This window comes from Furipterus horrens, unplaced genomic scaffold, assembly GCF_987537825.1.
Source record: "Furipterus horrens unplaced genomic scaffold, mFurHor1.1.pri manual_scaffold_6, whole genome shotgun sequence".
NCBI lineage: Eukaryota > Metazoa > Chordata > Mammalia > Chiroptera > Furipteridae > Furipterus > Furipterus horrens.
Window position 1 is genome coordinate 99,683,310 of NW_028327176.1, and position 12,985 is coordinate 99,696,294.

A 12,985-nucleotide genomic window follows, 5' to 3' on the forward strand; every position below is an offset into this window, starting at 1 on the left:
GTATTAGCACAAAGGACAGTCATACCTTATTACTCTGTATTTATTAATTTATAATCCAGTTCTGTTAATCTAGTTTGGCTCAGACTACAAAGGATGGATAACTATTAATTACAATAAGGGACGTACTCACTGGCTGAGGATAGAAGAAGAAAATAAAATGGGAATTACTTTAAACATTGGAGAATTTGTTCCTTCTTTTTTGATACCATATTCTACTTTGATTTCCATAATACTATATTCTCTCCTGTCACTTACATTTTCCATTACTGTGTTTCAGTCCCTGTTGGCTATTTCTTTCCTGCCAAGTCCTTAAATTTGGGTTCTCAAGGTTCTATTCTTGTCCCTCTTCTCAATTTTACTCTCTCTGTAGGAAAAGCCATGTGTTTCTGTGATTTCAGCTATGACGCCTAGGCTGGTAGTGCCCAACACACAAAAAAGACACTCAGTAAATGGTAGATGTTACCATTACCTGTGTTTCTAGTCCTTACTCATTTCTCAAGCTTTAATAGTGTTTTCTCAGTTGCCCATTATACATCTACACCAGGTTGGCCCACAGTCCTTGTGAGCTCAGATTTCCCAATATTAAATTATTTATTTATTTGTTTGTTTGTTTGTTTGTTTGTTGTGCACCTCCTTCCTGCCTGCCCTTTCAAACCTGCTCTTCCTTCAGGATTCTCTTTGCACTACACAGCCAGTACTGCAGCCAGGAAACCTTGAGATATCCTCAACTTCTCATTTGTTTTCTTTATTTACTGTCCAAAAGGTTTAAGTCCATTTGTAAAAAACCTACAGATTAATGTCTCTTGTGAACATAAATGAAAAAATCCACAAGCACCACTGCACACTCATTAGGATGGCTATTATAAAAATAAGACAAAACACAGAAAATAACAACTGTTAGTGATGAGCTGGAGAAATTGGAACCCTTGTGCATTGCTGCTGAGAATGTAAAATGGTGCGGCTGCTATACAAACCAGTATGGGAAGTTCCTCAAAAAATTAAACAATTATTATATAATGCAGCAATTCCATTTCTAGGTATATACCCAAAGGAATTGAAAGAAGGGACTTGAACAGGTACTTGTACACTAATGTTCATAACAGCATTTTTCACATAGTCAAAAGGTGGAAACGACCCAAATGTCCAATGCCATGAATAAACAAAATGTGGTATATACATACAATGGGGTTATTGAGCCTTAAAAAAGGAAGGGAATTCTGAGACATGCTACATCACAGATGAATCTTGAAAACATGCTGAGTGAAATAAGCCTGACACAAATGGGCACATATTGTATGATTCTACTTAGATACCTAGAGTAATCAAGAAGTAGAATAATGGTTACCAGGGGCTTGAGTGTAGGAGCATGAGAAATTAGTGTTTAAGGGGTATGTAGTTTTGGTTTGGGAAGATAAAAGTTCTGGAAATGGTTAGTGGTGACAGTTGCACAACATGTTAATGTACTTATTGGCACTGAACTGTATATTTAGAAATGGTTAAAATGGTAAGTTTTATGTATATTTTACTAATTTTTTTTAAATATTAAAAAATTTAAAAGTGCATGAGTATAGATGTGAAAACATGTTAGCAAATTGAATTCAGCATTATAAAAAGGATAACACATTGTATCTAAGTGGGATTTATCCCAGGGATTCAAGGTTGATTCAACATTTAAAAATCAGTGGAGTCAGCCTCAGCCACAGCCTGCTGCCAGATTGCAGCTGGGCTTGGCGCTCCGGCCCAGCCTCTCTCTGTAGCTTGGGGTGTGGCTGGCAAACATGGCGCTGGTTTCCAGCTGTAGGGGTGAAGCGTCCCTGCAGAACTGTTGGGCACAGTTGGCCTTTAAAGACCACAGGACATTCCAAGGAAACAGAGCATGCAGGACAGTCAGGGTTTCATCTTGAGAGCCTTATGTCCCTCTGCTCTGGAACGACCCTGTTCTACAACAGTCTTCCTAGGGTACGTTCTTCACTTCCCTTTCAGGGATATCTCAGCCCCAAATGCCTGAAGGCAGAATGATGGAACTGCCCTGGTCTGCTGGTGTCTTTAGAGAGGCCTGTTGTCTATGCTCCTACCCTGCCCTGGCTGAAGGGGCCCAACTCCTCAGTCTGGCTGAGTGGTCAAAGCCATTCTGGGATTACTTGAGCTTCGGACTTCCCCCATCTTTTTCCTATTCTGCTAAACACAGAACTCCCTCTTTGCTCACTACTTCCTAAAATGTCTTTCTTATAACTTGGTGGAGAGCCCCCTAGGCTCTTTAATATGCCTCTGTTCCAGTCTCTTTCTGACCCTTCCTGCTGGTCTTATGACTGAGACTTTGGTCAAGTTGGGGACCTGCTGGTCTCTGTCAGGTACAGCTCTGCATGGGGCTGCAGTACATGCTCTTGATAATCGCCCCTGTTCTTCGAAAGAAAGAAAGAAAGAAGGAAAGAAAGAAAGAAAGAAAGAAAGAAAGAAAGAAAGAAAGAAAGAAAGAAAGAAAGAAAGAAAGAAAGGAAGGAAGGAAGGAAGGAAGGAAGGAAGGAAGGAAGGAAGGAAGGAAGGAAGGGAAAGAAAGAAAGGAAGAAAAAGAAAAAGAAAACAATATGTTCACCTAATTAACAAAGAGAAAAAGACATCTCAACAGAATGTGAAAAAATACATGATAAAATCTAATATCCTTTCATGATTAAAGTTCTCAACAAACTAGGCAAAGAAGGGAGCTTTCTCAACCTAGTAAAAGAGATCTAAGTAAAACTTACAGCTAACATCACATTGGTGAAAGACTGAGGGCTTTCTCCATAGATCAAGAGCAAGAAAAGAACAGTTCCCTTCAAAATATACTGCAGTTCTCAGCCATTACAACAAGGCAAGAAAGAGAAATAAAAGGCACATATATTGGAAAGGAATATGCAAAACTGCTTTTATTCATAGGTGATGTAACTGTGTAGACAATCTCAAGGAATTACAAAAAAAGCTACTAGAATTAATGAATCTAAGCAAAATCACAAAATAGGTCAATATACAAAAGTAAGTATATTGGGGTAGAATGGAAAATTGGAAACTAAATTTTTTTAAATGTCACTTAAAATAACAAAAAAACATGAAAAACTTAGGATTATTCTAACAAGGTACATGTAAGACTTGTTTACTGAAAACATTGCTGAGAGAAAATTAAGACCTCAATTAATGGAGAGAGAAACCATGTCCATGGATTGAAACACTTCATACTGCTCAGAAGTCAGTTCTCAAATCGATCTCTATCTACAATGCAATCCTAATAAAATTTCCAACAGGTTATCTTTTTTTTGCAGATTGACAAGTATATTCTAAAGTACGTATGGAAAAGCAAAGACCTTGAACAGAAAAAAAATTTTAAGAAAAAAAAACGAAGTTGAAGGATTTATATTACCTAATTCAAAATTGACTTTTAAGCCGAATAAGCCAGTGTGATGTGAAGTGTGTGTGTACATATATATATCTCAAAGGAACAGAACACATAGTCAAGAAATATAACCATTCACATATGGTTAATTTTTAGCAAAAGTGCCAAGGTAATTTAATCAGGAAAGTTTAGTCTTTGCTGCAAATGGCACTATAACAATTGGATATCCATATGCAAAAATAAAACCCTCAATCCTCTCACAACATATACAAAAGTTCATTCAAAATGGATCACATAATTAAATACAGGAGCTAAAATTATAAAACTTCTAGAGGGGAACTTTCATTTTTAAACTTGATTTAGACAAAGATTTCTTGGGACACAAAAACTATCACCCAGAAAAGAAAAAAAATATATGGAAATAATTTTATTTTATCAAAATTACTGTTTTCTTCAAAAGATACTATTAAGAAGAAATGACAAACCATATACTGAGAGAAAAATATATGCAGAACACATATCTGATAAGGACTTGTATCCAGGATATATAAGAACTCTTACAACCCAAAAGGAGGCAAACAACTCCTTTAAAATGGGCAAAGGAGTTGATGAGATATTGCACCACAGAAGATACATGATAGCACATACACACATGAAGAATGTGCAATATCATTAAGAAAATGCAAATTAAAACCACAGTAAAATACCACTACAAAACACAAGAATGGCTAAAATGAAAATGACTGGTAACACCAAGTGCCAATGATGATGCACAGCAGCTCATGTTACTGGCAGGAATGCAAAATGATAGTCCTTTGGAAAATGATTTCTTATAATAGAAACATATGCAGGAGTGGGCTTATAGTTGTGAGTACACAGAAGTTTATTCTTGTATTATTATTAATTATTGTATTATTTTCCATACAAACAACACTAAACCTTTTGCCCACCCTTTTATTTACCATATAGCCCAGCAATCCTCAACCTAGAATTCACTCAAGAGAAATGAAAATTTATGTCCACACAAAGACGTGTTCGTAAATGTTTACATCAGCTATATTGATAATCACCAAAAATTGGAAATAACCTGAAAGACCATGATCTAGTAAATAAATGTCTATACAATGGGAAATTATTCAACAATAAAACTGTTCATACAAACAACATGGATAAATTCTGAGGCATTAAGCTAAATGGTGGAAGTCAGACACCAGAGGCTATAAATTCTATGATTCTATTTATATGATATTCTGAAAAAAGCAGAACTAGAAAGGGACTGTGGTTGCTGGGGACTGAGCCCATGAAGGAGGTAGGGGAATAGACTGCAAAGAGGCACAAGAGAATGTTGATGCATGATTGATATTTGGATAATGCAAATATTTTTATATTTTAGTTGTGGTGGGCATTTACATTGCATACAAATGAATACTGTATACAAAAGTATAACTGTACATTTGCCAAAACATCATCAAACTGCACAAAAGGGCATTTAAATTTTGTCGTATATAAATTATGCTTCAATAAACCTAACTTTGAAACATCTAATTTAAGATATTTTAATCTTTAAGAGAACTAAGAAAGTATTTTAAATTATTATTTTGCTTATTATTACTATTATCACACCAGAGTAAAGAAAGTGCTGTAGGGACAAATGGACTACTGAGCCTCAAGAAGACCTAAAGGTCATCCTTTAAAAACAATGACTTAAATTCTTTTCATTGCTTTTTGTTTAACCCCATGTTATAGAGAACTTGTTCCTTTCAAATGAGATGAAAGCTATTTGGTATATTTAGCAAAAATGTTGTAAACATCTCTGAATTTTGTCTTATAGGAGGAACTTATGTTGAACAAACTTTCACTACATGTCTTATAGGTGTTTGTACTCCCCTGGAAAGCCTTTGCAATTATACTTTAAGCATATCAATAAGCAAATAACAGTTTTGACTAGACAGACACACTGTCTCCCTCCTCAACTAAGAAGGAATACAACTACCTCAAAACTAGAGACAACCAGAAGTTCCAGAAAATCGAGTTGCATGGAAGTCCAACAAACAAAGATATAAAAAAGAAATACTCATCCAGACAGGTAGGAGGGGCAGAGCTAGGGCAGAGAGGATGCAGTGTTGTGGTGGCAGTGGAAGGCCCGCAGAATTGCAGTCACATGTTTTAAAAAGTTGTAGGGACACCTGGGCAGCACTCCCAGCTCCAGACCAGACTCTGCAGGTCACCGACCCAGCACCGGGGAAAATCAAGACTCATTGCTTCTGACTGTGCAAACCAGTGGGGGTTGAGATGGAGGAAGAAACTGCTAGTCTCTCAGCAGAGTCCGCTTGTTTAAAGGTCCCCATAGTCCTAGAACATCCGCAGATCCACCCACACTGGGAACGACGTCCAGGGCAACATCAATAGAGGCGCCAGTCCCGTACGAAAGTGGGAGAAGTGCCTGAAAAAGGGGCAAGTGCTAAGCAAGCGGCATTGTTCCCTCTCTGTCCCCTCTCCCACATAGAGCACCACAACGTGGTAAAACAGGTCGCCCTGTACTGACTGAGGTGTACCTAAGGCTCCACCCCTTACAACATAACAGGTGTGAGAGCTCTACCTAAGACCCAGAGGCAAACAAACACAGGAGCCTGTCAAGATGAGGAGACAGAGAAGTATGGCCCAAAAGGAGGAAAGGATCAAGGTTCCAGTGGGAGAACTAAGCAATGAGTCAACCTAACAGATGAGGAGATAGACAACCTAACAGATACAGAATTCAAATCACTGGTGATAAAGATGTTCACAGACTTAACAGATGTGCTTGAGTATGGCAAATGTATAAAAGAAGAAGTGAAGGCTATGCTAAGTGAAGTGTAGGAAAATCCACACAAAAACAATGGTGAAGGGAAGGAAACCGGGCTTCAGATCAATGGTTTAGAACATAAGGAAGAGAAAAACAGTCAACCGGTACAGAATGAGGAAACAAGAATTGAAAAAAATGAGGAGAGGCTTAGGAACCTCTCAGACAACTTTAAACGTGCCAACATCCAAATCAAAGGGGTTCCATAAGGAGAAGAGGAAGAGCAAGAAATTGAAAGCTTATGTGAAAAAATAATGAAGGAAAACTTCCCAAATTTGGTGAAGGGAAGAGACATACAAGTGCAGGAAGCACAGAGAGTCCCAAACAAGCTAAACCCAAAGAGGACCAAACCAAGACATATCATAATTAAAATGCCAAAGATTCAAGATAAAGAGAGAATCTTAAAAGTAGCAAGAGAAAAGCAGAGAGTTACCTACAAAGGGGTGCCTATAAGACTATCAGCTGACTTCTCAAAAGAAACTTTGCGGGCAAGAAGGGACTGGCAAGAAGTATTCAGTGTGATGAAAAGCAAGGACCTACAACCAAGATGACTCTATCCAGCTAAGCTATCGTTTAGAATGGAAGGGCAGATGAAGTGCTTCCCAGACAAGGTAAAGCTAAAAGAATTCATTATCACCAAGCCATTATTATATGAAATGTTAAGGGGACTTATTGAAGAAAAAGAAGATCAAAATTATGAACATTAAAATGACAACAAACTCACAACTATCAACAACTGAATCTAAAAAATAAAAACAAAATCCATCTAAGCTAACCAGAATAGAAACAGAATAATAGGTATGGGGATCATTTGGAGGGTTATCAGCTGGAGGGGGAAGGGAGAGAAATGGGGAAATGATGCAGGGATTGAGAAGCATAATTGGTTGGTACACAATAGACAGGGTGAAGTTAAGAATAATATCGGAAAGGGTGAAGCCAAAGAACTTATATGCACAACCCATGGACATGAACTAATGTGGGTGGGATTGCTGGGGAAAAGGGGTACTGGGCAGAGGGGAGCAAAGGGGAAAAATTGGGACTACTATAACAATAATCAATAAATTATACTTTAAAAAAATAAAAGAAAAAGAAAAGAACATACTTTGATACTTATCATTGGGAATCTGTGGTAACTCTAAAAGACGGAAATGTTTTCCTTAAAAGTCACTAAAGTAGTCCGAGCTGGAGAATGCACATCTTTTGTCAAATGTGCTAAAAACTGTTTTGTGCTTTATTGTAGCTTCTTGTTGCATACGATGCACCCCCTTGTGTGGATTTGCAATTAAATGTATTCCTAATGCTGAGATTCGTGCTCAACAACAAAATGAGTACTTCCAAATGAAACTGATCTCATAGAAATAAGATAAACTAACAGTGGGGGAATGATGGTGGACTCAAATGTTGGAAAAAATTTAGTTTCTGATTATAGCTAATAAGCTTAGTAATCAATGTATGTAAAAAGCTGTTGTTTCAGGAACTGAAGGTATGGCCCACCTTGACTCCAAGAGACCACCTTTGTGCCTCAGGAAGACTGCAAGCAATTCAAGATGGTATCTGAGCCCTTGTACTCCAAGGTCAAACGACCACCGCCCAGGACACAGATGAAGGAATGCTACAGCTTTTATCTGATTGACTTTTTCCCTGAATTCCAAACCCATTACCAACACTTTTCTTTTTCTTATAAAAAGGGTCCATTTGTAATGGAATTTAAGATGGTCTGTTTGGGTACAAACACACTGTCTTCTCAGATCGCTGACCATCTGAATAAAGTGCCCATAAAGATTCAAAAAAGAATTATTACTTTGCTTATTATTACTAAAAAGTGTAATTTATTATCTATCTACTGTGGTGGGTCGTTTACCTATAGTGAGTCATTTAATCTTGCTAATGAAGTTCAGTCAAATTCCATTTTCATAGATGAAGAAACTCTCTCTGTCACCCTGAGTTGAGAACCAGAGACTTTCAAATCTAAAAGTCTTGGGGTTTTTTTTCACTATGTTTCCCTGCATGTCAGGTATTTATTTAATGCAAGCATGTTAACTGTACTTACATTGACCCAGGCTTCAGGACACCCTATATGGTGTGTGCTCTTACCCACTTTTTCAGATGTGGTAACAAGAGGGGAGATAAATTATTTGCCTTGGCTTGCGCTTTCTACTCTAACTGTGCCCCAATAATGTCCTAGTCTTGGATGTTTTGTGTATGTGTGTGTCTAGTTCTATGCAATTTTATCACCTTTGTGAGATTCATATAACCACCACCACATTCAAGATACAGAACAGTTTTATCACAAGGCTCCCTCATGCCACCCTTCCTTGTAGATGCTCATCCACTCTCCTCTCATCCCTAATCCTGGCAACTACTTATCTGTTCTCTCTGCTTATACTTGTGTCAAGTCAAGACTGTTATATAAATGGAACCTTATAGTATGCAATTAGGGATTTTATTTTCACTCAGCATAATTCCCTTGAGAACCTTCCAATGAAGGATATTTGAGTTGTTTCCAGTTTTTGGCTAATAGGAGTAAAGGCTATAAACATTTTTGTACAGGTATTTAAATGAACATAAACTTTTGTTTTTCTGGGATAAATGCCCAAGATTGCAATTGCAAGGTCATATGGCAAGTACATACTTAGTTTTTAAGAAGTAGCTGCACCATTTTACATTTCCACCAGCAATGTGAGTGATCCAGTTTCTCTCCATATTCTAGTCAGGGTTAATGTTAACACTATTTTCCTTTCATTATCATGAGTTTGTAGTAATATATGATTGTGGTTCTGGTTTTCCCTGATGGCCCATATATTGAATATGGTTTCACTTTCTTCTTTGCTCTCTGTATATCCTCTTCAGTGAAGTGTCTCTTTGTATCTTTTGCCTACTTTCAAGTTGGATAATTTTTACTGTTGAGTTTTGAAGGTATTTTACATATTATAGAGACAAGTCCTTGGTCAGAAATGGTTTGCAGATACTTTACATTAGATTGTGCATATATATAATCAAAAATGTTTATTGAATAGTAATTTCCTAACTAAGCATCTTGAAATAGGCTAACTAGTGGAAACTAGACTTAGAGTGTACTGTGCTCCTGCTTAGAGTTCTCTGTTAAAGGAGAGGTCTGAGAGAGCACACAATACAACCACATCTGTTTTGCCCAATTTTCTTTCATCTTTCATAAATATTATTGAAATAATTCACAATAATAGGACCCCTGTACCTCTCAGACACATTTCATCCCTCACCTTATCTTTTTCTCTTTTAACTCTTAAATATTTATATTCAAATCAGATTATTCCCATTCTCACCATTTCTGAAGCCTAGGGCCTCTGAAGCCTAATAGGAGGGAAATTTCTTATCTTCTATAAAACTGAAGATATTTTGCTTAATAAAGTATGGGAAATATGTAGCCAAAGCTTAACCCTCATTTAATCTGCAGTAGTCTGAGGTTTTTTATTTTATGTATTTTTTAAATATCTTTTGCTTTTTAATTGCTTTATTAACTTGACATTTTTCCATGCCAATGGGTGAAAGTATTGTTGACTGAAACTTATGACTGTGTGCTAAGGCAATCTCCAATTAGAAGCTGCATGCACAGAACCCACTCGACACATGAATATTATACAAGGTTCACAGCAAACAGATTAGTAAAAGCATATCAGCAAATGCAAGGGGAAAAAAACAATCACAGTATTAATCTCGTGGAATATGACAGGAATCAAAGCATAAGGCAAAATTCATCATGATGGTCATGGTGATTAGCAAGTTCCCCCACAATGACATGCAGACAATTCCTCAACTGCGGCTCCCTGTTTTCTCCTGACTTCTCTCATCTCCTCCATGAACATTTACATATCATCTCCACCCACCCCCTCCATCTCATCTTTGACCTGCCTGTTGGACATGGCCCCGCAGAAGGTAAGGGCCAGTCAGTGAGCCTGTCCCCACCTATTATTTTCTGCTGGCTAGTGGCCTTTGTCCCCTTCTAAGATGGTCTTCCTATCCATTTTGCATGCACTGCTCCATTTCTTTGTTTTCGTGGTAGATAGCTGCCATGATGATTTTTTTTTTTTTTTCTGGTTGTTTTTCCGGCCTATCCTTGCAGTTTCCACCTTCACCCGATTCTTGCTGTGAGTGTGCGTCCATGGCACTTGGACTTGCAGACCTGCTCCACTTACCCAGGCCCAATGCCAGCCCGTCCCGTACAGAGCAGCAGGGAGCCAGTACCCAGAAGGGAGTGACCTGAGGTTAGTTTTTAGTTCCCTGTCCAGAAGCAGAGGAAGACACGGGAGAGATGAGGCACTGGAAATATCTGGGAGAATGGAGAGAAAGGGCTCTGATCAGCCCATAATGGCCACATGATACACCTTCACATCCAGGATTAAAGGCTTTAAGCCATGGAAGGAGTTGGGGACAAGTTAAATAGAAAACAGAAGTCACTTCCTGTATCTACGACCCTGTCATCTCTGTGAGAGTTGTTACAATGCTTAAGTTGAAAAAGAGGATTAATTGAAATCTCGGTTACTCTGTGTGTTAACTGAACAATCCCAAATGATAGTAAGACCATTTTATAATAAACTCCTTCCTTCCATCATAAAGGGCAGAGTGTCAGACTATCTACTTATTCCTTTGTTAAATATTTACTGTGTGTTGATTGAAAGTCCAGCATTGTGCTAGGCACTGAGAATATAAAATGAGAAGCATCCCTGCTTTCAAGAAGGTAGCACTCTGGTGGAAAAGATAAGTAGTAAACAATTGTAAGACGTGATAGGTAAAATAATAGAGGTGTGTAAAAGAAGACAGTAGAGTGGTGAGGAAGAGATATTTCAGCTAGATCCTGCTCGATGTCTTTAAATCAAATGTTTGGCTTACACCGTGATTGAGACTTTAATTAGAGTAAATTTTAAAACAGAATTGAATTTTCAAGGATGAGTTTATAGGTAAAAGTCTAGCTTTTCAGAGAAATCAAATTCATTTCTTCATTCTGGCAGTTATTTATTTTCTCAGCCCCAGAAATGCAAGAAACAGTTCTCTTTGAAAGGAGCTTTTAAACTGGTGTGATGATAAATTGCAACACGAAGTGAAAGTGCAAAGCAAGCCCAGGAGGCTCTGACAGCACAGGGTAGCCTCTAATCTCGATAGACTGAAGACACTGAGATTTACAGGGTTAAGCTAGGGTTATATTAAGCAGTGCCTTGATTTTATCTATATTGTATCTGATGATACTTCACAATGTGAAAGAGTGAAATGGGAAAATGTGAGCCTTGGAGAAACTCCCATGAATATGTCTAACTTTGCAAACCAACGGAAGTCTAATGCATACATATCTCTGGGAGTAGTCACAGCGCCTGCACGTCCCTGTTCACTCTGTCCTCCTCGACAAATGGGGTCTTCCAAGGTTCAGATTTAGGTCGGGGACAAAGAGCAAGAGTCCAGCCAAGAGACCCTCTGCCTCAGTAGATACAGCAAGAACGTGAAGGCATATTTCTGCCATTCCTCGACCTCCTTTTATGAATCCAGTTCTGCCCTAGCTTTGGGAGCAAATGAAGAATAAATGCCTGAAAAGTTAGGAAGACACAGTCAGGCAAACAAAACAGCTCAGTAACTCCCACCAGGTAACCGTCAGGGGAAAAAAGCATTTAAGTCTCCATATAGTCTTTTTTTTTTAAGTATATTTTATTGATTATATTGTTACAATAGTTCCAATTTTTCCCCTTTACTCCCTTCTGCCCAGCACACCCCCAGCAATCTGCCCCCCAAGTCCATGCCCATGGGTCGTACATACAAGCTCTTCCGCTTCACCCTTTCATATATTTTTCTTCCCTTTTTCTATAATTAATTAATTATTTATTTTAACAATAAAAAATAACAATCCCTCACTCTCAGACTTAAGACCCTTTATAATCTTATAAAGGACAATGGGCAAAGGTCTCGAGCTCCTCTAGCTGCTTCAAGCTGGGCATGGTCGTCGTCCTACCTACCCTTGGATCCAGAAATCCCTAATAAGAGTGGGGGTGTGGAGGGGAGGGTGGCCTTCCCACACGGGGAAGGATCATGCAGACTCCAGGTCAGTTGGCTGTCCCCGAACAACGGCATGCTTGGTTTAACAGGCTGGCATCCTTGCTGTATTCTGGGGGCAACAGATTCGGCAACAGGGTTAAAGGCATCATTCAATCCATAACCACTAGATGACAAAAGGCAGGTATTAATGTTTCAATGTCCCACATAAGGGAAAAGAAGGGCTTCTTTGGAGGAAGGTGTGCCAGGCACATCTCACTTATCCAAAACCCTTTTGCCTGTTATACTTAGTTTGGGCTGAGGGAAATATTTTGGTTTCCCCCCCTCTCAGACCTCTGGGCTCTTTCTGTCCAAGCCATTAGGATAGAAAAGAGAAATCAGTTTTAAAGTGAAGCCCACAGACCACCCCATACTTCACCAACCCAGCCACTTAGTTCAGCCAAACCGTTGAGTCTCAGGAGGCAGCGCTGCAGATAAGATTAAGTGAGGCCTATACGTACAATCACTCAGGTAATGAGATCATAGGCTTATCCCTTTGAAAACAGAAAACACATGTTAATTTATGTAACATAACCCACAAACAAGTCTCTAAATATGTAAGACTGTCTTATTGGAAAAACATCCAGTTGCAAGGCATTTGACACTCTTCTTGCCTGTAAATTAAACATCTTGGACGATACCACAGACATAGTTTAACTTTCAAATGAATACAAATTTTAAATGAAAAGAAACTTTAAACACGGTTAGCTGCATTACTTTATAGTCTACCA

At 38.4% G+C, this 12,985-nt stretch overlaps 1 protein-coding gene and 1 pseudogene across 1 annotated transcript in view; one reads left to right on the forward strand and one right to left on the reverse strand.

Moving 5' to 3' along the window:
- Nucleotides 1-7,970, forward strand: part of SLC25A27 (solute carrier family 25 member 27) — a 33,071-nt gene extending 25,101 nt beyond the window's left edge. The window contains exon 10 of the mRNA XM_090282535.1: nucleotides 7,678-7,970. The gene's annotated coding sequence lies outside the window, so the exon portion shown is untranslated. The remainder of the gene's footprint in view (nucleotides 1-7,677) is intronic.
- Nucleotides 7,971-9,915: 1,945 nt separating this feature from the next.
- LOC150007092 (protein BEX3-like) lies at nucleotides 9,916-10,253 on the reverse strand (annotated as a pseudogene).
- Between the last annotated feature and the right edge of the window lie 2,732 nt (nucleotides 10,254-12,985).